This window comes from Chiloscyllium plagiosum, unplaced genomic scaffold, assembly GCF_037043375.1.
Source record: "Chiloscyllium plagiosum isolate Xiang-an unplaced genomic scaffold, Cpla_swu_hap1 HiC_scaffold_10, whole genome shotgun sequence".
In the NCBI taxonomy this organism is placed as follows: Eukaryota; Metazoa; Chordata; class Chondrichthyes; order Orectolobiformes; family Hemiscylliidae; genus Chiloscyllium; species Chiloscyllium plagiosum.
The window spans coordinates 90,118,843-90,143,693 of record NW_028270148.1 but is presented as its reverse complement, the minus strand read 5'-3'; the positions used below and the strand labels follow the sequence as shown (position 1 = coordinate 90,143,693).

Genomic DNA, 24,851 nt, shown 5'->3' with positions numbered 1-24,851 from the left:
TTGCAACTTGCTGGTCTTCCAGCGTAAGGTGTTGTCCTCAGTAGACTATTGCAGACTGGCATTTTTCAAGGCCCTAGACCACATGTTGAGGGACATACTAAAGCTTGAGGCAGCTACCACAGAGGAACAACAGGGAACAGATCTGCAGTCTACGGCTTTTCAGCTACAGAGGGGTTGGAAACTATAGAATCCATCTTGCTGTGTGCCTGACAAGGAATGCCATAAAGAGTACTGAAGTTGTAATTAAACATCTCAGAAAGGAACATGGTGCAGTGAGTAAAGTTTACCTCTTTTTCACTTCCAGTAATTTTAATTTTGAAATATTTCACACTTGGAAGGTATGCCTGACATCAAATGTATGTTGTAAATATTAAGACTATGACAATCGTGTTGAGGTGCCTGAAAGTGGGTCACACTGCATGGAGACAAGTTGAAAATTGTTACGGCTTCTGTAATTTTCAAGTTGAAATACTTTGTAATGTTTCGCAAATTTACAGAATGAATTAGGTTTTTTTTGAAACAAAAGAAGTCTTTAACTAAAGATTTTTATGGACAGAATAGATTTTGAGTTTGAAATTACTTTTAAAGCCTTGACCTCAAGTGTTCCATGTGGAGAATCACGTAAGTGAATTGCCTGTAATTTGCTTGAGTGCTGTTTGAGTGACGGATGTGTCTCAGTGTACTGTGATGGATGGTATTGTTTCAGCCAGCTTTTGAAAGTACAAAATGAATAAGTAAAAGTAGATAATGTTACATTTCAAAATCTTTAAATTCTTGCTGCTTTACCCCTTGCAGCTTTATGTTGCTAAAATAGCTGACTCTTCACAGCTTATGTCCTCAAGAATGTCTCCACATACCCTGCAAACATACACATCATCAAAAAAAAATAAACCTGACAGATTTCTTCAGCAATGGATTGATTATGTGCTTATGGAACCTCCAGATGGCCCTTAAAGAAGTTGCAGAACACTATCTCTTCTTTTAGTTTGTAACTGCAGACAAATGTATTGCACACTACTGAGCAAGCAAGGAAATAGCAAAAACAAAAGTGATGTGTGTTTAATGGCTCCCATAGACTGGGCATTTGCAGCAGCAGGAGAGATCATGTGACTGCAGCAAGCTAGCCATTACACTGAAAACAAATGCATTTCTCCAAATGCCTCACTTTTCATAAAAGAAAAATTCGCATGTGCTATTATACGCTGTTAAAAGTTTTGCATGTATGTCCAAAAAAAGTGCATTAACAAAACTGTGTATTAATTCTGATCAGTTTCACTTTCATCAGTCTCTGCAGATGCACTTCGTATTTGGTCCTTAAATCAAGCATGTCGCCTAATCAATGCTCTCTCTGATCATTTTTTCAGTTGTGCAGATCTCCGAGGTTCCCTACTTTGCAATGGCTTCCAAAATCAGATGTCGATGCCCAAAATGACATTGGTATGTTGATCAATGCGTGTGTAACAGCTGCATGTCTGTGCAGCTTAGATGAAACACAGTTCCTAATGGAATGTGCGTACATTGTTGTAGGCTGTTTGTTTGACATCTGCTTGTTCCTAGGGTAGTGTTGCTTTTCTGGAAGCGTTATACTTGTCTTGACAGCTGTTGTCATGTTAACTGCTGTTCCTAGTGTACAGTGAATCTCTAGGATCAACGATTGTTCTGTATTCTGCGTAGGTAGTGCAATTACTTCATTCTAATATGCTGCCTGTAGCCTCCCTAGTTGTACATAGAATGAATGAATGAGTGAATGATTTATTTCATTGGCACTTGCATTTTCCAGTGAATTACACAATGAAATACAGTGAAAAGCTTCAGCAGTTGGCACGACCTGGCACCAGTTTGAATAGTTTAAGAATAAAAGGGATAAAAGAAGTAACTAAAAGAGAGCTCTGAGCCAGCTCACCAATGACACCTGCTTTGCCACCCCCTCCTTGCCGCTGCCTGCACTGGATCCACCAATTTAGGAGCTGCCACTCTTTAGATGCCATCTCTTCACCACTGGGCACACCTTGTTGCTGCCGCCGATGCCAGGTTCCATCCTGAACTTACGCTCGCCATGTAACCGGGAGTCCCTGACTCCCCTGCTGCCTCGATAACGCCAGGAGTCCCAGCTCCAGGCGCACCATTGCAGCCGCAACCTCGCCAACACAAGGAGTCCCCAGTCTCCTGGGGACCTACCGCAACCAGGTGTCCATGGTTTCTCTGCCAGACCAGGCCGTTACTGCTGAGTTGCCAAGTGTCCTGCTCTGGCTGTTGTCCTCCAAGATATCATCTTGCTGGCGCCGCCATTTTGTAAGGTCTGCTCTCACCACCGCTTCCAGATTGCTGGAGGAGCTTTGTATCACTCAACCAGGCAAGGAGGTTATGTGATGGATACTGAAGCAGAGGGAGAGTGGCAGCAGTCTCCTTCTGAGAGGAATGTGAAGTCATTGAGCCGGAGGAACACACCTTCTGTATGACAAAGCACAGCACTGTCAGCCACAAGAAGCGACCAATTGAGAGCCACTTCCAAAGGATGTGAGTTGGGTGGAGTGTTCATTCATTGACCATAAATTTGTTGCTGGTCAAAAGCAAGCAGTTATTGTTTGTTCCCGGAAACAAATGCAGCTTTCCTTCACTTTTACTGCTGCTAAATAAAAGTGAATAGTTTTAACCATTTGAAAGATGTCCAGTATGTGATGCTCCCACATTGAACAGTGAGAAAAGGTTAGGGTGCGCTGAGTGTGTAAGAGTAACAGTCCCTTTAAACAGGGCTCTAAGATAGGACAATGCTAAGGCTGGGTAACCTTTCTACACTTGGTTCTTAAATAGCAATACATTTACAAATGTGCACTTGCCTTTGCAATGGAATGACTGTCGTGCCACCTATGTGCCCTCAGATACATTTTTTTTGATCCCCTACCCCTTATAAAAGGTAAAGTCACCATTGTCCTACTGGACCATAGGGTTGTTCTCTCATTCGGAGAGTGAGGACAGCTGAGAAGATCATCGGGATCTCTCTTCCCTCCATTACACCACACAGCTGCATCTGAAAGGCTAAGAGCATAGTGGAAGACACCACACACCCCTCACTCAAACTCCTCTCCCTCCTGCCATCTGGCAGAACATACTGGAGCATACAATTTCTCACAGCCACAGTGTGCAACAGTTTCTTCCCCTGAGCCATACGGCTCCTTAACACTGTATAATCGGACTCTTTCCCATCTGAAAGTCTTTGCATGACTTTGAATTGCTGCTAGAAAAATGTTGATTATTTATCATTCTTCCATTACACTATAACTTGCATATTTTGCACTTCTTATGCACTTTATGCCATGTATGAGTGTGTAGTTTGTGCTGTCCATGTAGCACCCTCAGTCCTGTGCTGTCTCATTTTTACTGTATCAGTTGTATATGGGAGTAATGACAAATAAACAGCTACTCTACTCTGCTCATTAGAGAGAATTGACTGGAGGTGGTTCAACAACAGGGTCACCACTCAGGAGAAAGGTTGAGGAGAAGAGTCCTTTATGGTAATCTCAGCTGCAGCGGGAATTGATCCCACCCTGTTGGTGTCACTCTGACGTCCAGCCAACTGAGCTGACTACTCCTACAATGGGCACAGTGAAGGTCATTGTTCTGCCTGGCAATGCTTGACCTGGGTACATGGTGAGCTATAAAAATGTGTTGGAAATCCTGGGAGGTTTCAGTAGTGGGCAGTACCTCTGCCTGTAGAGAGAGGGTCGATAGGATAAACAAGGCATTGTGTACACATGGTGCATTGACAATGACATGAGTTGCAGGTGATAGCATGAGAAAACCTTCCAGGGCTCACAGCCAAGAACCCTCCATGAAACTCATCAAAACTGACAATTAGCTGATCTCTGCTAAATTTCAGCCCAAGGTCTCTGCTGGGTTAAGGGGTTCCAAAGCAAGTCAAGTGTTTACTTCTGGTTCTGTTTGGAAGATTCCAGACTCTATCTTCACATCTTCAACTTTCTTCCTTGGGAGTGCTGCTCTCAACAGCACATTTGCACGTATGTGGATTTCTTTTTACTATATGCCATGTTCGGATGATATCTCTGCAAGCAAAGTAACATTCTTTGTGGATGCTTTGAAACAGATAGAGCAGATGTGAGTAAGATGCTTTGAAGTGGCTAATGGTTTGTTTTAACTTTGACTCCGTCTCTCCTAACCAGATGTTGATTAACATGCTCACAAGCAAAGACAATAGACAAGCGCTTTATCTGAGTGTAACAATGTTCATTTGACACTGACTGTAAATGTATGTGGTTGTCCATAAGGATTTCTCTGAGCCTTGTCTCATCAGTGTCACATTGCAAGGCAACTTCATTAGTGACGTCTTAATTCCTCAGCACTAGCATTTTCATCACTAGTTGCTTGATTCTAGTGAAAGCTTCTTCTTGCTCAGCGCCCATACCATTGTATGTCCTGAGCGCTGGGTTTGCTTAAAGGCTCACACTCTGATGATAAATTAAGCAAGAACTTCACAAAGCCGTTTACAAATCCAGTTGTTGCACGGCTTTCACATCTGTCAGTTGTTGCAATATATGTACAGCCCTTACCTTGTTAGGATCTGGACAAAGTCCTTTGAACTGTACTTGACTTCATACAGTCCCTATAGTGTGGAAGCAGGCTATTTGGCCCATCCTGTCCACACTGACCCGCTGAAGAAATCCCATTCAAACCAATTTTCCCTACCCAATCCCTGTAACCCTGCATTTCCCATGGCCAACTTGCATATCTTCAGACTGTCGGAGGAAATCCATGCAGACACAGGGAGAACATGCACACTCCACATAGTCATCTGAGGGTGGAATAGAACTCGGGTTCCTGGCAGTGAAAGGCAACAATGATAACCACTGAGTTACTGTTCTGCCCAATAAGTCCTGATCATGGTCTGCAATGGCTTCTTCCAGTGTGTCTCCATAGAGTCGCAGATCATCCATAGAGTCATAGAGATGTACAGCATGAAAACAGACCATTCGGTCCAACTCAGTCCATGCCAACCAGATATCCCAATCCAATCTAGACCCACCTGCCAGCACCTGGCCCATATCCCTCCAAACCCTTCCTATTTATATATCCATCTAGATGCCTTTTAAATGTTGCAATTGTACCAGCCTCCACCACTTCCTCTGGCAGCTCATTCCATACATATATCAATCTCTGCGTGAAAAAGTTGCCTCTTAGGTCTCTTTTATATCTTTCCCCTCTCACCTTAAACCTATGCCCTCTAGTTCTGGATTCTCCCACCCCAGGGCAAAACCTTTGTCTATTTATCCTATCCATGCTCGTCATGATTTTATAAATCTCTACAAGGTCACCCCTAAGCCTCTGACGTTCCAGGGAAAACCTCTCCCTTTAGCTCAAATCCTCCAGCCCTGGCAACATCCTTGTAAATCCTTTCTGAATCCTTTCAAGTTTCACATCTTTCTGATAGGAAGGAGACCAGAATTGCATGCAATATTCCAAAAGTGGCCTAACCAATGTCCTGTACTCAATACTACCAACTCCTGTACTCAATACTCTGACCAATAAAAGAAAGCATACCAATCGCCTTCGTCACTATCCTATCTATCTGCGACTCCACCTTCAAGGAGCTATGAACCTGCACTCGAAGGTCTCTTTGTTCAGCAACACTCCCTAGGATCTTACCATTAAGTGTATAAGTCCTGCTAAGGTTTGCTTTCCCAAAATGCAACAGCTCACATTTACCTAAATTAACCTCCATCTGCCACTCCTCAGCCCATCGGCCTATCTGGTTCAGATCCCATTGTAATCTGAGGTAACCTCCTTCGCTGTCCACTACACCTCCAATTTTGGTGTCATCTGCAAACTTACTGAGCCACGCCTTGGTGAGTTATAGTTCTTGCCTAGTAAAACAGGAGATCCTGAGTTTGAATTCAATTGTGCTTCTCCCTGTCACTCAGTGCAGAGACAATAAGCTAAGTAACTTCCTCCTGTGTTATAAAATTTCTATGATAGTGAGTTCTGCTTCCATTTGTCAAAATGACCATAGTAAATGGGGACATTGTAAATGCAATCTTAAATTAAATACAATCTCCTTTCCAAGTTGTATGGTTGAACCAAATGATTGTTTAGTATTGCAATCCTTTGTAATTTCATGGAATTAACTGAAAACAATACAACCAGAATAGAAAACAATTTACTTCTAAAAGCTCAGAGACAAGAAAGGAGAGAAAAAAATGAATTTAGTGAATTCAAGTTCAATCACTTCAGTCATTTTTGAGTTTAACTCAACTTTACATAGTGGAAATGAGCTATCAAGATTACTGGAAATAATTGAATGTGTTCAAAATGATATAGTGCCTTGAAGGTGAAGACATTCCTATCTGTCATTAAACTACTCAAGTTGGATTTAATAATTAAATCATATTTCATCAACGTTCTTGCCATTTAAAATGAGGGGATTGGTTCCAACAATTTCCTAAAACTTGATAAATACTACAGTGATCAGAAGCATGTCAATAATAGCTTCCACTTTGGGAATACCACTGACTATTGTCTGATGAGAGAACATGCATTGATACTCCTCTGGAAATGAAAATGTGTTGCTGGAAAAGCGCAGCAGGTCAGGCAGCATCCAGGGAACAGGAGAATCGACATTTTGGGCATAAGCCCTTCTTCAGGAAGGCTTATGCCCGAAACATCGATTCTCCTGTTCCCTGGATGCTGCCTGACCTGCTGCGCTTTTCCAGCAACACATTTTCAGCTCTGATCTCCAGCATCTGCAGACCTCACTTACTCCTCTGGAAATGCCAAGCAGCATATGTCAACATCTATATCACCCAAATGACATCAAGAATGAATATCTCTCCTGCTTAAAACAACTAGCAAAGTTAGGGTCTGGGCTGCCTTCTTTAAATGTTTAGAGGGAGTCTGGCCTGGTCCATAACAGATTGGAGGCTCATTGTGGGACTTTTTTCTGTAGTTCCAAATTGGGATTAGAGTTGTTGGACTCGAAGGCAGCGAGTGGTAGGTGTTGGTGTCTTTTGTTCCGGGTTTTGATTTGGTTGGTTTTAAACAGTGCTCGGGATAGCAATGGCTCTTTCAGTTACAAAGAGTTTTCTGGGGGATGGAAGCAGTGACCTTAGGGGTTTTACAAAAAGTGGTTAAGGCCAAGCTGTGAGAATTAGCAGACGAGCTGGAGTCAGAGCTGCCTCCTTCCGTGAGGAAAGGAAAGATAATTACAATAGTAGCTCAGCATTTAATTATGCTGGAAATGCCATCAGAATCTTTAGAGATGGCTAAAATTCAATTGAAAATGTAGCAGCTTGGGGTTAGAGGCAAAGGAAAAGGAATTACAATTAAAAGCAGAAGAGAGAGAAAAAGAGAGAGTTCAAACTTCAGAAATTGGCATTTAGACAGGAGTTCAAAAAATTACTTTCTGCAGTAGGGAGAACTCATGTGAAAGAGTAAAGAGTTAAAATGGCAAGATTAGCAGCCAAAATGGCTGACAATTATGAGTTGGCCCATACAGCAAAGTTTGGCTTCCAGAATCAATTTGAATCCGTGAGGGACAGAAATTGGGAAAAAGAGAAATCCTCATGTGGAAAAGAAAAAATAGATCTCGATGAAGATCATAATGGATAACTTATCACAGGGTAAAAAGGAAACCCTTGGAGGGGACAGAGAAGTTAAGAAGCTCTAGTGTTTTCACTGCAATAAAGTAGGCCACATGAAATCATGGTGTTGGTGAGTTAGGAGAAGCACTGGGAAGCCAGATGTAGGAAAAAAGAATAAGCCAGTGAATTTGTTGGAGTGACAACAGAAAGCACAGTGGAGGCTAAAAAGCTGCACCAGAATGTACAACCTAGTCGGAGGTTGGTTAAGAAGGAAATGCATGATCTTCTTAAACCATATACCTGTGAAGGTAAAGTTTATTCGCACAGCAGCAGTAGGTAAAGAGGCTACAATAGTAAGAGACACAGGATCCTCTCAGTCTGCAATGCCAAAAGATAAAGAGATATGCACTTCTGAAGGACTTTTGCTAGAAAGAGTACTAGGGTGGCACAGTGGATCACTGGTTAGCACTGCTGCCCCCACAGGGCCAGAGACCCGGGTTCAATTCCCACTTGGGTGACTGTCCGTGTGGAGTTTGCACATTCTCCCTGTGTCTGCGTGGGTTTCCTCAAGGTACTCCAGTTTCCTCCCGCAATCTAAAGATGTGCGCATTAGGTGAATTGGCCATGCTAAATTGCCCATCGTGTTAGGTGCATTAGTCAGGGGTAAATATAGGGTAGGAGAATGGGTCTGGGTGGGTTACTCTTCAGAGGGATGGTGTGGACTTGTTGGGCCAAATGGCCTGTCCCCATACTGGAGGGAATCTAATCTAAAAGAAACAGTAATTCATGGTCAGACAAAATGCTCTCAACTACGTAAAGTGAGGTTAGAGTGTCCAGTGAGGAGTGGAGAAGTCATGGCAAGGGTACTGGACAAACTCTCACCTGACCTTGCTAATGATATAGCTGGTTCACAGGTAGGAGTGCTGCCTACTATGGTTGAAAAGCCAGTAGAAATTCAGGCAACTGAAATAATGCAGGACACGTATCCTGGGATTTTTTTCCGACTGTGTGGTAACGAGGCCACAAAGTCACTAGCTGAAACAGGAGAGGTCAAAGAGTACAGATAAGAAGGTTGAAGTGGAATTAGCAGAGACCCTGTTTGATCAGATCATGGAGACAAACTATGAGCAGATAAATGACAAAGCAGACATCTTTGGCTCAGATAAATTAACTGAGGTACAGCAGAAAAATGAAAATTTAAAGCAATTGTATCAAAAGGCATACATAGAAAAGGAATCCGAATGTATCCCTAAATGTTATTATCTTAAAAATAATGTCTTAATGAGGAAATGGAGAACAACACATATTCAGGTGGATGAGATATGGACAGAAGTTCATCAAGTTGTATTTCCTGTGGGTTATGAAAAGGAATTGTTGTGAGTGGTACATGAGCTACCACTTGGGGGTCATTTAGGAGGAAGGAAAACACAGGCTAAAATACAACAACATTTTTACTGGCCTGGACTGCACAAGGATGTAGTTGAATTACTAGACATGTCATACGTCAGGTAATTGGAAAACCACAGGCAATAATAAAACTCACACTTTTCATATATTTTCCTGCATTTGAGGAGCTTTTACAAGAGTCTTAATTGATTGCATAGGTCCCCTACCTCAAACAAAGAGTTGGAATCCATATTTGTTCACAATAATGAATCTGTCGACTTGATTTCCAGAGGCCGTTCCATTACATAATATCACAGCTAAAAAGAATCCACTTGAATTAGTTTTAGGCATGAAGTCAAAGGACTATTAAAATTGATTAAGGAGAAATTGGTAAATCACAATTCAGAGACCACGTATTTTGACTATGTGTCAAATTTTAGGGAACGATTCAATAGAACTGGGGAGTTAGCTAGACAGTATTTAGAAGTATCACAGCATACAATGAAACACGAAGCAGACAAGAAATCTGTGGGGCAGCACGGTGGCTCAGTGGTTAGCACTGCTGCCTCACAGCGCCAGGGACCCAGGCTCGATTCCAGCCTCAGGCAACTGTCTATGTGGAGTTTGCACATTCTTCCCGTGTCTGCATCGGTTTCCTCCAAGTGCTCTGATGTCCTCCCACAGTCCAAAGATGTGCAGGTCAGATGAAATGGTCATGTTAAATTGCCCATGGTGTTTGGGGATGTGTAAGTTAGGTGCATTAGTCAGGGGAAATATAAAATAGTAGGATAGGGGAATGAGTCTGGTGGAATGCTCTTCTGAGTGTTAGCATGGACATGTTGGGCCAAATGGCCTTTTTCCACACTTTAGGGATTCTATCTCCCAAAATTTGCAATTTTGCTATTGGGGATAAGGTACTAGTGTTACTTCCAGTAATAGGTGAACCTTTAAAAGCACGGTTTTAGTGGATTTTATCAACTCGATAGGGACTCCAGACAGAAAGAAATCTCACAGAGTGTGCCATGTGAATATGCTCAAAAGATATTTTGTCAGGGAAGAAAAGCAAGAGGAGAATGGGTTATTGATTATAACACAGAGAGAAGAACCAAGTTCAGAGGGTTCTGAATAACACATTCCTCAAATTGAATTGGACAATGAGGAAGTTGTCAAAAATTGTGTTACCTTCCTGAGAAAAATTGAAATGCCTGAAAGAGTTGTTACTATCACAGTAGTGAGTGTCAGTGCTGTGCTCTTGCAAGAAGACAATGAGAAGTTAGAAAGACCTATTGGGTATTTCTTCAGGAAGTTGAACATTCATCATCAGAAATATTCAACAGTTGAGGAGACTTTGAGCTTGGTGTTGGCATTGCAACATTTCAGTGTTTATATTACCAGTAACGTATCTGAGACAATCATATACACTGGTCATAACCCATTGAAGTTTGTGGAGAAATTTAAGGACAAAAGTACCAGACTGTTTAGATACAGCTTGTTGTAACAGCCATTGAATTTGAAAATTGTGCATGTGGTAGGACGAGAAACGCATTGTCGAGACTCAAATGAGAAATGGAGGTGTAAGGTGGCAGGAGTACAACAGACTGAAATAGAATGCAGCTGTGCATGCTTGCGTGTTTATAGTCAATGTAATGCATATGTGTGTTTTAGAGTACTAACAAATTTTTGTTAAGGGGTTGTTGCTGCTGGTATGTGGACTCAAGACAGCAAAGGAGTCCTACAAGGCCTGACCTGAGTAAGAAAACTCATAGGAGAGTGCAGGAGAGTGCACACCCTGGAAAGTTCCCTTACCTGTGGGTTGGAACAATTAAATTGCTTTGTGACACCCAAATCAGAACAGATTAAAATTATCTCTCCACCCTTCAGGAGCTCTGCTTGTATTCCTGATGAAGGGCTTTTGCCCAAAACGTCGATTTTACTGCTCCTCGGATGCTGCCTGAACTGCTGTGCTTTTCCAGCACCACTCTAATCTAGATTAAAATTAGTATTTGGTGAAATGGTCACCCAGTTGCCATGGAGATCGATACTGGCACAGTTATATCTGTGGTTGCAGAATCTGTCTTTAACAAGATTTGTTTGGGACTCCAACCTTTAAATTTACACAAGTCCTCAGCCAGGCTGACAACGTACACTGGAGAAACATTGCTGATGAAGAGTACGACTTCAGTTCTGGTCTCTTATGAGAAGTAGTTGGTGCGGTAACCACTGATGGTAGTTAAAGGCTCAGGCCCAGGCCTATTGGGGTGTAACTGGTTAAGAAAGATGCACCTGGATTGGCTCAACATTTTTTGATCGCAAAATAAGAACAGCTCCATACTATCCATCGTCCAATGGTTTCACGGAAAGAGCAGTCCAACCACTGAAGGCAGTCTTAAGAAGCAGCCTACATCATCACTTGATACCAAACTGACCCAGTTCCTGTTCGCTTAAAGCGCCATGCCACACACAACAACAGGGATAGCTCCAGCAGAGTTGCTGATGGGGAGAAGACTCTGCATCAGGTTAAACTTGATATTCCCAACCTGATGGGGGGAGGGAGGGTGAAACGGCAGCAGGAACACCAATGCCAGACACATGCCCCCTCTAAGCGAGAGAGACAATTTAATTCAGAGGATGAAGTTTGATGCTGGAACCATGGGAATGACCCTGTATAGTTACGAGGTCAGGTTCTGTGACTTAGAGTACAGGAAGGTGATACATGTAGATCACCTGAAAGCTGTTACCTCACAAACGGGGCAGGAGCAGAACATACCTGGCCCCTCAGAATAGCCAGAAGGCCTGTCAGAAACTGTCAGTTCTCCACCTCCATCCTGTGTCGAGTAAACCTCAGTCTGAGATGCATGCAGCTTTGATACCTTACTGCCAGAATGGGAGAAGGAAGCTCTCCTGATACATTCTGGAGACAAGAGACAGGCCATGGTCAGGTACACCCCGCCCGTGTCTGAGTCCAAGTTGGAGGAACCGATCCGGGATGGAAACATCCCAAGAGAGGCTGAAAGCTAAAGATCAGGCCTATATCCCTGGTTTGGAGGGAGGAGGGATGCAGCGATTGGAACCAGATGGACCTCATTGACTGCGAGGTTCTTGATTTGTGTTGTTAACCTGGGATGTGAAAGTGCCAGTGTTGGACTGGGGTGGACAAAGTAAAAAAAATCACACAACACCAGGGGCAGCACGGTGGCTCAGTGGTTAGCGCTGCAGCCTCACAGCACCAGGGACCCGGGTTTGATTCCCACCTCTGTGTGGAGTTTGCACGTTCTCCCCGTGTCTGCGTGGGTTTCCTCCGGGTGCTCTGGTATCCTCCCACAATCCAAAGATGTGCAGATTTGGTGAATTGGCCGTGCTAAATTGCCCATAGTGTTCCAGGATGTGTAGGTTAGGTGCATTAGTCAGGGGAAATGTAGAGTAATAGGGTAGGGGAATGAGTCTGGGTGGGTTACTCTTCGGAGGGTCAGTGTGGACTTGTTGGGTCAAAGGGCCTGTTTCCACACTAGAGGGATTCTATGATTCAGGTTATGGTCCAACAGGTTTATTTGGAAGTACAAGCTTTCAGAGAGCTGCTCTTTGGTCAGGTAACTAGTGGGGCTGGATCAGAGGACACAGAATTTATAAGAATAGGTCTTTTGTTATACCCACCTGAACCTCTCATACCTTTAGACTTGCATATCCTGTGTGCTGCCCACTCACTTATCTGGGGCACTAGATGACCTTTCCCAACTGCAATAGTAACAGCTGTGCAACTCACTTTCATCTCCCTTAATACCTGCCTCTTTCATTCTGGGAGGAAAAGAGAATACAATAGGGCAGATAAACCAGGTGGGCTGCCTGGGATTCAGCTCCTCAACTCTTATTTGGAGAGCAACCTGATTTAAATCACCCTGAGCACTTGACTGATTGACTGTGGCCAGGTATCTGGACTGGTATTAGAAGCTCCCCTTGACCCATTGTGCTAGGAGCCCCTGTGTGAAGGGACTCCCTTGATTTGACTGAGGACTGCTGACAATCATGTTAAGCGTCCTGATTTTTGGGATTTGGCTATGATGGATTGGGAGATGTTACTGAAAGGAGTGACAGTGTCAAACATTCAACAAGCGAGTGGGTGAACTACAAGATTTGTTTATCCCTGTATGATAAAAGAGTACAAAGAAAATAGTGGCCAAAACATGGTTTATGAGGGACATTAGAGGTAGTATTAGATGCAAAAAAGGGGCATACAAAATGTCAAGAAAAAGCAAAAGACCTGAAAATTGGGAACAGTTTAGACATCAGTAAAGGAGGACCATGGGATGGATTAAGAAGGGGAAAACAAAGCTTGTGGGGACCATAAGAAATGACCATAAAAGTTTCTGGAGATATGTGAAGAGAAGAAGATTGGTGAAAACTAATGTAGGTCCCTTACAGTCAGAAACAGGGGCAATTATAATGGGTAATGAAGAACTGGCTGACAAACTAAATTCATACATCACTTCTGTGTTCGGAAGGGAGAACACAAATAACCAGAAATGATGGGGAACACAGGGAACTGAAACAAATCTATATTAGTAGAGAAATCAAGTTAGAGAAACTGGTGGGACTGAAGGCTGATAAAACCTCAGAGCCTGATAATCTATATCTCAGAGAACAGAAGGAAGTGGCCCACAAAATATTAGATGCATTGGTCGTCATCTTCCAAGACTAACACGAGGGGTCATAGTTTTAAGCTGGTTGGAGGAAAGTATAGAGGGGATGTCAGAGGCGGGTTCTTTACACAGAGAGTTGTGAGAGCATGGAATGCGTTTCCAGCAGCAGTTGTGGAAGCAAGGTCATTGGGGACATTTAAGAGACTACTGGACATGCATATGGTCACAGAAATTTGAGGGTGCATACATGAGGATCAGTGGTTGGCACAACATCGTGGGCTGAAGGGCCTGTTCTATGCTGTACTGTTCTATGTTCTATGTTCTATTCTTTAGACTCTGGAACAGTTCCTACAGATCAGAGGATAGGTAATGTAACTCCACTATTTAAAAAGGGAAGTAGAGAGAAAACAGGGAATTATAGACCAGTTACTCTGACATCATTCATAAGGAAGATGCTAGAGTCCATTATTAAGGCTTTATAGCAGAGCACTTAGAAAACAGTGGCAGAAGCAGATGGATTTACGATAGGGAAATCATGCTTGACAAATCTACTGGAGTTCTTCAAAGATGTAACTATTGACTTGATTGGGGAAGCCAGTGGATATGATTTATCTGGACTTTCAGAAAGCTGTTGACAGATTAATATGTAAAATTAAAGCTAGCTGGATTGATTAGCAGAGAGAAAACAAAGACTAGGAATAAATGGGTCTTTTTCTGGACAGCAAACAGTGACTAGTGGAATACTGCAGGGATCAGTGCAAGGACCCCAGCTATTCACAATATATATCAATGATTTGGATGAGAAAGCTAAATGGAATAACTCCAAATTTGCAGATGACAAAAAGCTGGGTGGGATAGCGAGCTATGAGGAGGATGCAGAGATGTTGCACTGTGATTTAGACAGGCTGAGTGAATGGATGAATGCAAGGCAGAAGCAGTTTAATATGGATAAATGTGAAGTACCTAGTTTTCTATCAAAAACACAAAGGGCGATTATTGTGTGAATAGCTGTAAATTGAGAGGGGGAATGTTCAATGAGACCTAAGGAAGTCAGTGGATGTGGTTGTGCGTCAGTCCTTGTGTATTAGTCACTGAAAGTATGCACACAGGTGCAGCAGGCAGTAAGGAAGGCAAATTGTATGTTGGCCTTCATAGTGAGAGGATTACAGGAACAAGGATGACTTGGTTCAATCAAACAGGGCATTGGTGAGGCCACACTTGGAATATTGGTCTCCTTTTCTGAGGAAGGATGTTCTTGTTGTACAGGAAGTGCAGCAGTGGTTTACAAATTTGATTCCTGCCTAACCCAGGATTGACACATGAGGAGAGATGGAGTCAGTTTGGATTTATTTACTGGAGTTTAGAAGAATGAATCTCATAGAAACCTATAAAATTCCAACAGATCTTGACAAGTTTGATTCAGGAAGGATGTTTCCAATGTGGGGGAGCTCCATAACCGCTGGTCATATTTTACGGATAAGGGATAAACATTTTAGGATTGAGGAGGAGAAATTTCTTCACCCAGACAGTCATGAGCCTGTAGAATTCACTACCACAGAAAGTGATCGAGTTCAACACATTGTGTTTTGAAGAAGGAGGTGGATATAGTTCATGTGGTTAAATGGGCATATAGGAGTAGGATATTAAGCTCAATGGTCAGCTATGATCCTATTGAATGGCAGAGAAGAGCCATGAGGTCAAATGGCATCATACTTCTGCTCATATCATCTATGTTTCTATGTGTCTATGCTAAACAGCATTGGTGAGATGGAATTACCATAAGCCTGGAAGGCAATGCAAGGCAGGGATACTGTGACCATCCGAGTTGGCTCAGCGTCAGTTGTTATGGAACCAGGCCAGACACCCTCTTAACATTTTGAGAAACTAGCCCTAACTTTGCTAGTTGTTTCAAGCACATGTAAAATGGATATTTCAGGAGTGATACAGCTGGCCCAACCACTTAGTTTTAACCGAAGCAGAATTTATTTACAAGATTACCAAATGAAACAAACAGAACAGAATGTAAAATAACAACCTATCTGAAAACCCAACAGATTATCCCAACTTAATGATGCTGTTCCAAATACTTGCAACAATCCCCATAAACACCTCTTTGCAAAAAAAAAAAGAAAAATCCAACGCAAGTTCTTTAGGAGAGATGTCAGAGAGCGGGAGGGTCAGCATTGACCTGCTTCTTTCATTCCAGTAGCTAACAAATTCCTGCCTGCGAAAACCAAACCAAACCAAGCCAGAGAATTGCTGAGCTGGAAGAACTGGCTACTCCTCTCTCATTGTACAAGTGTGTTTTTTTTCAAACTTGAAAGCCTTTTGCCTGAGGCAGTATCTGTTAGCTATAATCAAACTGGCCCAAAAACCCTTCAAACCTCAACCTCCCAGAGTCTCTGTGTTTACAAACCCTCTGAAAAAAAGGACAACATAATCTTGTTAAAGGAGCAGACTTATTACACAGCGAGTGCTATCATTTGCAAGTGGACATAACGGACATACAGCCTGGTTCAGCCAATGAGCTGGACGAATGGCCGGGAGTGCATAGCATATTTGCTGCAGTATTACAGTGCGAGTTACCAGGCCAGGCCAAGGTGAGCTATTGAAATGCCTTGTAAGTGGATTGGCATGAGGGTTATTAGAGGTTGCCACATATTGAATGTCAATGTTTATCACACCACTGTTTAAAAAGGGAGGTAGACAAAATGGGGAAATTATAGACCGGTTAACTTAACCTCTGTAGTGGGGAAGATGCTTGAGTCTATTAGCAAGGAAGAAATAGCAAGGCATTTTGATAAAAATTGTCCCATTGGGCAGATGCAGCATGAAGGGTAGGGCATGCTTAACAAATCTTTTGGAATTCTATAAAGACATTATGAACAATGTGGACAACGGGCAGCCAGTGGATGTAGTATATCTAGATTTCCAAAAGACCTTTGACAAGGTGCTGCACAAGAGGCTGCTACATAAGATAAAGATGCATGGCGTTACGGGTAAGGTATTAGCATGGATAGAGGATTGGTTGACTAACAGGAAGCAAACAGTGGGGATAAATAAGTGCTATTCTGATCGGCAATCAGTGCCTCAGGGATCGGTGTTAGGACCATAATTTTTCACAATTTATATAGATGATTTGGAGTTGGGGACCATGTGTAGAGTGTCAAGGTTTGCAGATGACACTAAGATGAGTGGCAAAGCAAAGTGTGCAGGGGATTGTGAAACTTTGCAGAGGAACACAGATACTTTGAGTGAGTGGACAAAGGTCTGGCAGATAGAATACAATGTTAATAAATGTGAAGTCATCCATTTTGGTATGAGTAACAGTGAAAAGGATTATTCCTTGAATGGTAAAAAGTTGCAGCACACTGCTGTGCAGAGGGACCTGGGTATCCTTGTGCATAAATCACAGAAGGTTGGTCTGCAGGTACAACAAGTAATTAGGAGGGCAAATGGAATTTTGTCCTTCATTGCTAAAGGGATTGAGTTTAAAAGCAGAAAGATTATGTTGCAGCAGTACAAGGTGCTGGTGAAGCGACATCTGGAGTACTGTGTGTAGTTTTGGTCTCCTTACTTAAGATAGGATACTGGCACTAGAGGGGGTACAGAGGGGGTTCTCTAGGTTGATTCCAGAGTTGAAAGAGTTGGCTTATGAGGAGAGACTCAGTAAACTGGGTTTATATTCTTAGAATTGAGCGGGGGTGGACCTTATAGAAACATATAAAATTATGAAGGGAATGGATAGATAGAAGTAGAGAGGATGTTTCCACTGGCAGGTGAAACTAGGGCAAGAGGGCATAGCCTCAAGATTTAGGACTGAATTGAGAAGGAACCTCTTCATCCAGAGGGTTGTAATCCATGGAATTCCTTGTCAAATAAAGTAGTTGACTCTGCTTCAGTAAATGTTTTAAAAGCTAAGGTAGATTTTTTTGAACAATAAAGGAATTAAGGGATATGGTGAGAGTGCGGGTAAGTGGATCTGAGTCCATGAAAAGATCAGCCACGACCTTATTGAAAGGCGGAGCAGGCTCGAAGGGCCAGGCGGCCTACTCCTGCTCCGAGTTCTTATGTAAACTAATTGTCATCAATCTGCATAATTCAAAAATATGTTTGGGTCTTTTCAATAATGTGGATGCAAGTGACTTGCTTTCGCTGTTCAGATAGATTATCATTAAGGGCTCCACACAAAAGTAATTGATTGAAAGGCTTGTTATAGGCATTTTTTGTAGGGAATTCCAGGATATTGAACCAGTGACAATGAAGGATCAATGACGTATGTCCAATTAGTCACAGGATGCTGTGCAACTTGGAGGCACTGTTCCCTGTAAGCTTTTATTAGTGAGTGGAGCCAGTGTTTTGAAGCACTTACGTTTAATTCTTTTTGCATGACCGCTCAGATGTGATATTTAACATAGGACAAGACGTGCACAGTGACACATACAGCTTAGTAGGAGCATTGCTCAGAAGGGAGCTTGAAGGGCTCGCATTTCATTAATCAAGGCTTTTTTCCTGCTTAGTAGTCACAGTTACACTAACTCCACAGAGTCCGATTTCCTGTCACCAGGTCACTTTTTATTTACCAATGGAAAGTCCTTGACACTGATTCAGCTGCCTCAGAATTAGCTCTCAGAGTGAGCAAAACTCCTGACACTACTGTTTATATCTGGGAAAGCACAGGAGGTCGGGCAGCATCTGAGGAGCAGGAGAATCGATGTTTCGGGCATTACCCTTCATCAGGAATGAGGCTTGTGGGTCGGGGCTGAGAGATAAATGGGAGGGGGTTGGGGTGGTTGGTGACAAAGCAATAGGTGGATGAAGGTGTGAGAGAAGGTGATAGGTCAGAGGAGGGAGTGAATGACAGGTCCCAAGGGTAGTGCCGAGTTGGAGGCTTGGGCTGGGATAATGTGGGGGGGGGGGGGGGGGGGGAAATGAGAAAGCTGTTGAAATCCACATTTATCCCGTGTGGTTGCAGGGTCCCAAGGTGGAATATGAGGCGTTCCTCCTCCAGGCTTCAGGTGGTAACGGTTTGGCAGTGGAGGAGGCCCAGGACCTGCATGTCCTTGATGGAGTGGGAGGTGGAATTGAAGTGTTCAGCCACGGGGTGGTGCGGTTGGTGGGTGCGGATGTCCCAGAGATGTTCTCTGAATTGATCCGATGTAGAGGAGATCACACCGAGTGCAACGGATGCAGTAAATGACATTGGTAGAGCTACAGGTAAATTTCTGACTTGGGACCCTGCAACCACACGGGATAAATGTGGATTTCAACAGCTTCCTCATTTCCCCTCCCCCCACATTATCCCAGTCCCAAGCCTGCACTGCCTGCGGTAACTGTCCATCACACCCCTCTGACCTATCACCTTCTCCCTCACCTTCATCCACCTATCACTTTGCCAGCTAACCACCCCCACCCCCCCCACCCCTCCCATTTATTTCTCAGCCCCGGCCCACAAGCCTCATTCTTGAAGATGGGTTTATGGCCGAAACGTTGATTCTCCTGCTCCTCGGATGCTGCCTGACCTGTTGTGCTTTTCCAGTACCACACTACCAACTCTGATCTCCAGCATCTGCAGTCCTCACTTACCCCTCTTTATATCTGTCAGCCAGGGCTCCCTGATTAGAACAGATTAACAACCCCAGTTAGGGAACACATATTCTTTGAGGTCCACTGGCCGATCTTGTCACGATCACTACAACAGTCAAAGATTTGCTGGTTAGCTATTTGCACAAAATATTAACAATTACAGCACCATTAAATTACATTTACAGAACAACCTTGGTTATCCGAACATCAATTATCCAAATTTCAGATTATCTGAACAAGATCTCAAGGTCCCATAAAAATATTATCCGCGATCTGAACAATCAGTTAAGTGAACAAAATACTCCCCACCCGTCTTGTTCGGATATTCGAAGTGGTTCAGTAATGGGAGATGGTTGACTATCAATAGAAAATAGAAAATGAATAATGTGGTCTGGGAGAAGGATTCACATTTTTGGATCATTGGAATCTCTTTTGGGGTAGAAGTGACCTGTACAAGAAGGATGGATTGCATCTAAATTGGAAGGGGATTAATATACTGGCAGGGAAATTTGTTAGAACTGCTTGGGAGGATTTAAATTAGTAAGGTGGGGGGTGGGGGAACCCAGGGAGATAGTGAGGAAAGAGATCAATCTGAGACGGGTACAGTTGAGAACAGAAGTGAGTCAAACAGTCAGGGCAGGCAGGGACAAGGTAGGACTAACAAATTAAACTGCATTTATTTCAATGCAAGGGGCCTAACAGGGAAGGCAGATGAACTCAGGGCATGGTTAGGAACATGGGACTGGGATATCATAGCAATTACAGAAACGTGGCTCAGGGATGGGCAGGACTGGCAGCTTAATGATCCAGGATACAAATGCTACAGGAAGGATAGAAAGGGAGTAAGACAGGAGGGGGAGTGGTGTTTTTGATAAGGGATAGCATTACAGCTGTACTGAGGGAGGATATTCCCGGAAATACATCCAGGGAAGTTATTTGGGTGGAACTGAGGAATAAGAAAGGGATGATCACCTTATTGGGATTGTATTATAGATACCCCCAATACTCAGAGGGAAACTGAGAAACAAACTTGTAAGGAGATCTCAGCTATCTGTAAGAATAATAGGGTAGTGACGGTAGGGGATTTTAACTTTCCAAACATCGACTGGGACTGCCATAGTGTTAAAAGTTTAGATGGAGAGAAATTTCTTAAGTGCGTACAAGACAATTTTCTGATTCAGTAGGTGGATGTACCTACTAGAGAAGTTGCAAAACTTGACTTACTCTTGGGAAATAAGGCAGGGCGGGTGACTGAGGTGTCAGTGGGGGAGCACTTTGGGTCCAGCGACCATAATTCTATTCATTTTAAAATAATCATGGAAAAGGATAGACTGGATCTAAAAGTTGAAGTTCTAAATTGGACAAAGGCTAATTTTGATGGTATTAGACAAGAACTTTCGAAAGCTGATTAGGGGCAGATGTTCACAGGTAAAGGGACGGCTGGAAAATGGGAAGCCTTCAGGAATGAGGTAATGAGAATCCAGAGAAAGTATATTCCTGTCAGGCTGAAAGGAAAGGCTGGCAGGTGCAGGGAATGCTGGATGACTAAAGAAATTGAGGGTTTGGTTAAGAAAAAGAAGGAAGCACATGTCAGGTATAGACATGATAGATCAACTGAATCCTAAGAAGAGTATAAAGGAAGTAGGAGTATACTTAAGAGGGAAATCAGGAGGGCAAAAGGGGAATATGAGATAGCTTTGGCAAATACAGTTAAGGAGAATCCAAAGAGTTTTTACAAATACATTAAGGACAAAAAGGGTAACTAGGTAGAGAATGGGGCCTGTCAAAGATCAGCAAGGCGGCCTTTGTGTGGAGCCACAGAAAATGGGGGAGATACTAAATGAGTATTTTGTATCAGTATTTACTGTGGAAAAGGATATGGAAGATAGGGAATAGGGAAATAGTTGGTGACATCTTGCAAAATGTCCAGATTACAGAGGAGGAAGTGCTGGATGTCTTGAAACACATAAACGTGGATAAACAAGGATGTTGCCAGGGTTGGAGGATTTGGGCTATAGGGAGAGGCTGAACAGGCTGGGGCTGTTTTCCCTGGAGCGCCAGAGGCTGAGGGGCGACCTTATAGAGGTTTACAAAATTATGAGGGGCATGGATAGGGTAAATAGGCAAAGTCTTTTCCCTGGGGTTGGGGAGTCCAGAACTGGAGGGCATAGGTTTAGGGTGAGAGGGGAAAGATATAAAAGAGACCTAAGGGGCAACGTTTTCACGCAGAGGGTGGTACGTGTATGAAATGAGCTGCCAGAGGATGTGGTGGAGGCTGGTACAATTGCAACATTTAAGAGGCATTTGGATGGGTATATGAATAGGAAGGGTTTGGAGAGATATAGGCCAGGTGCTGGCAGGTGGGACTAGATTGGGTTGGGATATCTGGTCGGCATGGACGGGTTGGACCAAAGGGTCTGTTTCCTTGTTGTACATCTCTATGACTCTATGACTCTAATGCCAGAAAAGCAAATCTGCAGATAAGGCAGCATTAACATTGAGAGGGAGGCAGAGTTAATCTTGCAGGTTAATGACTTTCCTCATAACTAGCCTTTGATAATAGATGTTGGCCTCATTGTCTTAAAGGCATCTTTTCAATTGTGAATTACATCTATCTGATTTAAAAAGGTTTCCATTGCTTTTGTCAGTCCTCCCTGGTTTTGATTGGGAGATAGAACTGTCTTCTGCCAAGACGTTTGCTCCCCAGAACACTCAGTAGGGATTGGCAACACTGAGGAGAGCTTTGTGAAGGTGAAGTGTCAGCCAAGTATCTCGGAACAGAAATGCAGACAAATGTAGTCTGGAATCCAGGCCCACACATGAGTCGGATTTGATAAAGTGTTTTGTTTCACACTTAGTCACCAAAAGGTGAACAAGGCAGTTCAGCAATTATTCAGGATTCTCATATTACTGACCCAGTCTTCTCCAGACTGGTGAGGTTTTATGGACAAAATGATCGCTCAGTCACTCGAATACATTCCACTGTACAATTTGATCACAGTTGATCTGTACCATAGTTTAAATTTTGGTTAAATTCACAGTGCCAATTCATTGCTGGCTTTCCCAACTCCTGGGAAACCCACGCAGTAAAATCAACTGAAATCAGTTTCCCTGTTATACATAGGATGAGACAGCACATAAGACACATGAGTTGGCAACACGGGTAGGCCATGCGGCCTCTTGAACTTACACCACCATTTGACAAGATCACGTTTGCAAACTCAATCCAGTTTCCTGCATACCCTCGATAGTCTTTGACTCTCACTGGTCAAGGTTCTACATCGGCAGAAGTGGGGACTGTAGATGCTGGAGATTAGAGTCAAGATTAGAGTGGTGCTGGAAAAGCACAGCAGGTTAGGCAGCATCCGAGGAGCAGGAAAAATCGACATTTCGCGCAAAAGCCCTTCATCAGGAATCTTGACAAGGTCCTATATAGTTCTGTCTTAAAAATATTCAATGACTCTGCCTCCACCATTCTCAGGGGGTAAGAGTTCCAAAGGCTTATGCTGCTTGGAAAGAGTATTTTTCCTCCTCTCCATTTTAAATGGGAAACCTTATTTTTTAAACTGCACCCCTTAGTTCTAGCTTCTCCTACAAGTGGAAATGATGCCATGGAAGCCTAATGCAAATACGTTAAGCAAATCTGCCAGTGTAAAATTGGCAATGGTGTGGTGGGTTCAGGTCAGGTCTGTCAATTTGACATGGTATGATTATCAATTAGGAATAAATGAAAGGCTTTTGCCCGAAACCTCGATTTCGAAGCTCCTTGGATGCTGCCTGAACTGCTGTGCTCTTCCAGCACCACTGATCCAGAATCTGGTTTCCAGCATCTGCAGTCATTGTTTTTACCTTATCAATTAGGTTTGGACATGTAAAGGTGTCATAGGTTGTAGATTTTCCCAGTGCCAATAATAACCAGAGAGGACATTTTTTGAAAATTGTGGACATCGCTGGGGGAAACCAGCATTTCTTGGTCACCCGCAAATGCCCTTCAGGAGGTGATGGTGATCTGCCTTATTGAGCCACTGCAGTCCAGGCCATGCAAGTGCACGATACTGTTAGGAAGCGAGATCCAGGATTTTGACACAACGACACTGAGGATGGTTTCAAATCCAGAAGGTGTGTGGCCTGGAGGGCTAACTGTGGGTGGCAATGTTCCCATGTGGCCGCCACCCTTGTCCTTAAACAATGAAAACCTGAAAACCCACTGAGACATAGGCCTCAACCACATGATATCAGCACAGTTCATGAATTGGCCAACACAGTCAGGATTAATCAAAGTGTTTTTGTGAAACAGAAACCACTCTTGTGCTTTACTTAAAGGCTGTGCTCAAACTGGGTGACTCAAAGTGTTACATCCACAGCTGCTCAGCAACCCCGTTGCCACAGCAACACAATTCAAATCACTATAAACAGAAAGTGAGTGGAGCAAGGTCAGCCAGGTGGACATCATAGAATATGAGCTCCCTGATTGGGGCTGTTAATCTGATCAAATCGGGGAGCCCTGGCTGACAGGTATAAATCGGAGAGTCAGAGGTTCTGTCCACTCTGAAGGCTGGCTCTGAGGGAACTGGATCAGTGTCAAGGACTCTCCACGTCTCAATAAAGAAGGACTTGGTGAAGGGATACTGACCTCTGGGGAGTTATTTCAGAACCATCTCCCTTGAAACTTAACTCCTGAAAGTATCCAGTTCTGTCTTAGATTTCTGTGTAAGGGAGGGACGAGCATGCACTGACAAGCATCATTAAGAGGGCCCTTTTCTTGTGACCACAGAACATTTTTAAAAATGTAACTCCACACTTCCTATCATACCCATTTGGGGGTTGTTCTGAGCACGCATCAATAAGGAATCTTTCCACTAGTTCCAGAACATTCATCAGTGAACAGCACATTGATATGTCTTTCATGTACAGTGTGGAGAACTAGAAACTGACTGACACTCTGTTACCTTTGGAGGCAGAGGATAGATGTCAGAGCATCCAACATGATATACATGTGTACATTCTACCCCCCTCACACTGGTAAAGGCTGAGAAAGAGCCAGTCAGAACCCACAGATGAAACAAGAGTTACTGCCATTGAAAATATTACTTTGCTAAAAAACCTAACTTGAATGTGGAGTCGATCGGAGCAGGATTCTTCCTCCTAGTTCCAGTGTAGAGACAGAGATTCTTATCAGCTTCTGCTCTGGCCTCTCCATATCATCCCCACCATGACCATGGCTCTCTCTGAATGCTTCCAGCCTCTCCCCACAACCCCTTGTACCTATCACCCCCTCCCAATGACTCATCCCCTTGTGAACTGGTAGGGAGTTACAGTGTATGGGATGGCCAAACAAGTGCGGGTGGCTAATAGTTTGAGTTACGGGCAAGTATTGGAAATTAATCTTGATTTATGGCATTTTAAGTAAATGCAGCCAAACATATGGAAGTCATATGACACAGTTGCTAGCGACCCTGCTTCAGAGGCAGGAGCTCTAGGTTCAAGTTGCACTCCAGGACTTGATGGCAATGGAAGGTGTGTGAAGGTGCAACCAAACAGGTTGAGTAAACCCTACCAACATATGCCAATGGCAAATGACAAGAGCAGAAGAGACTTCTGATCTGTCATTAACCTGTTCAAGAAAAATTAAGTGGCAATAAGCATGTGCTTTGTT

At 43.3% G+C, this 24,851-nt stretch overlaps 1 protein-coding gene across 1 annotated transcript in view; it reads left to right on the top strand.

Moving 5' to 3' along the window:
- The window catches only part of mgme1 (mitochondrial genome maintenance exonuclease 1), a 183,936-nt gene that overhangs the window by 4,156 nt on the left and 154,929 nt on the right, over window positions 1-24,851 (top strand). Inside the window, exon 2 of the mRNA XM_087991540.1 lies at window positions 1,365-1,437. The gene's annotated coding sequence lies outside the window, so the exon portion shown is untranslated. The remainder of the gene's footprint in view (window positions 1-1,364; window positions 1,438-24,851) is intronic.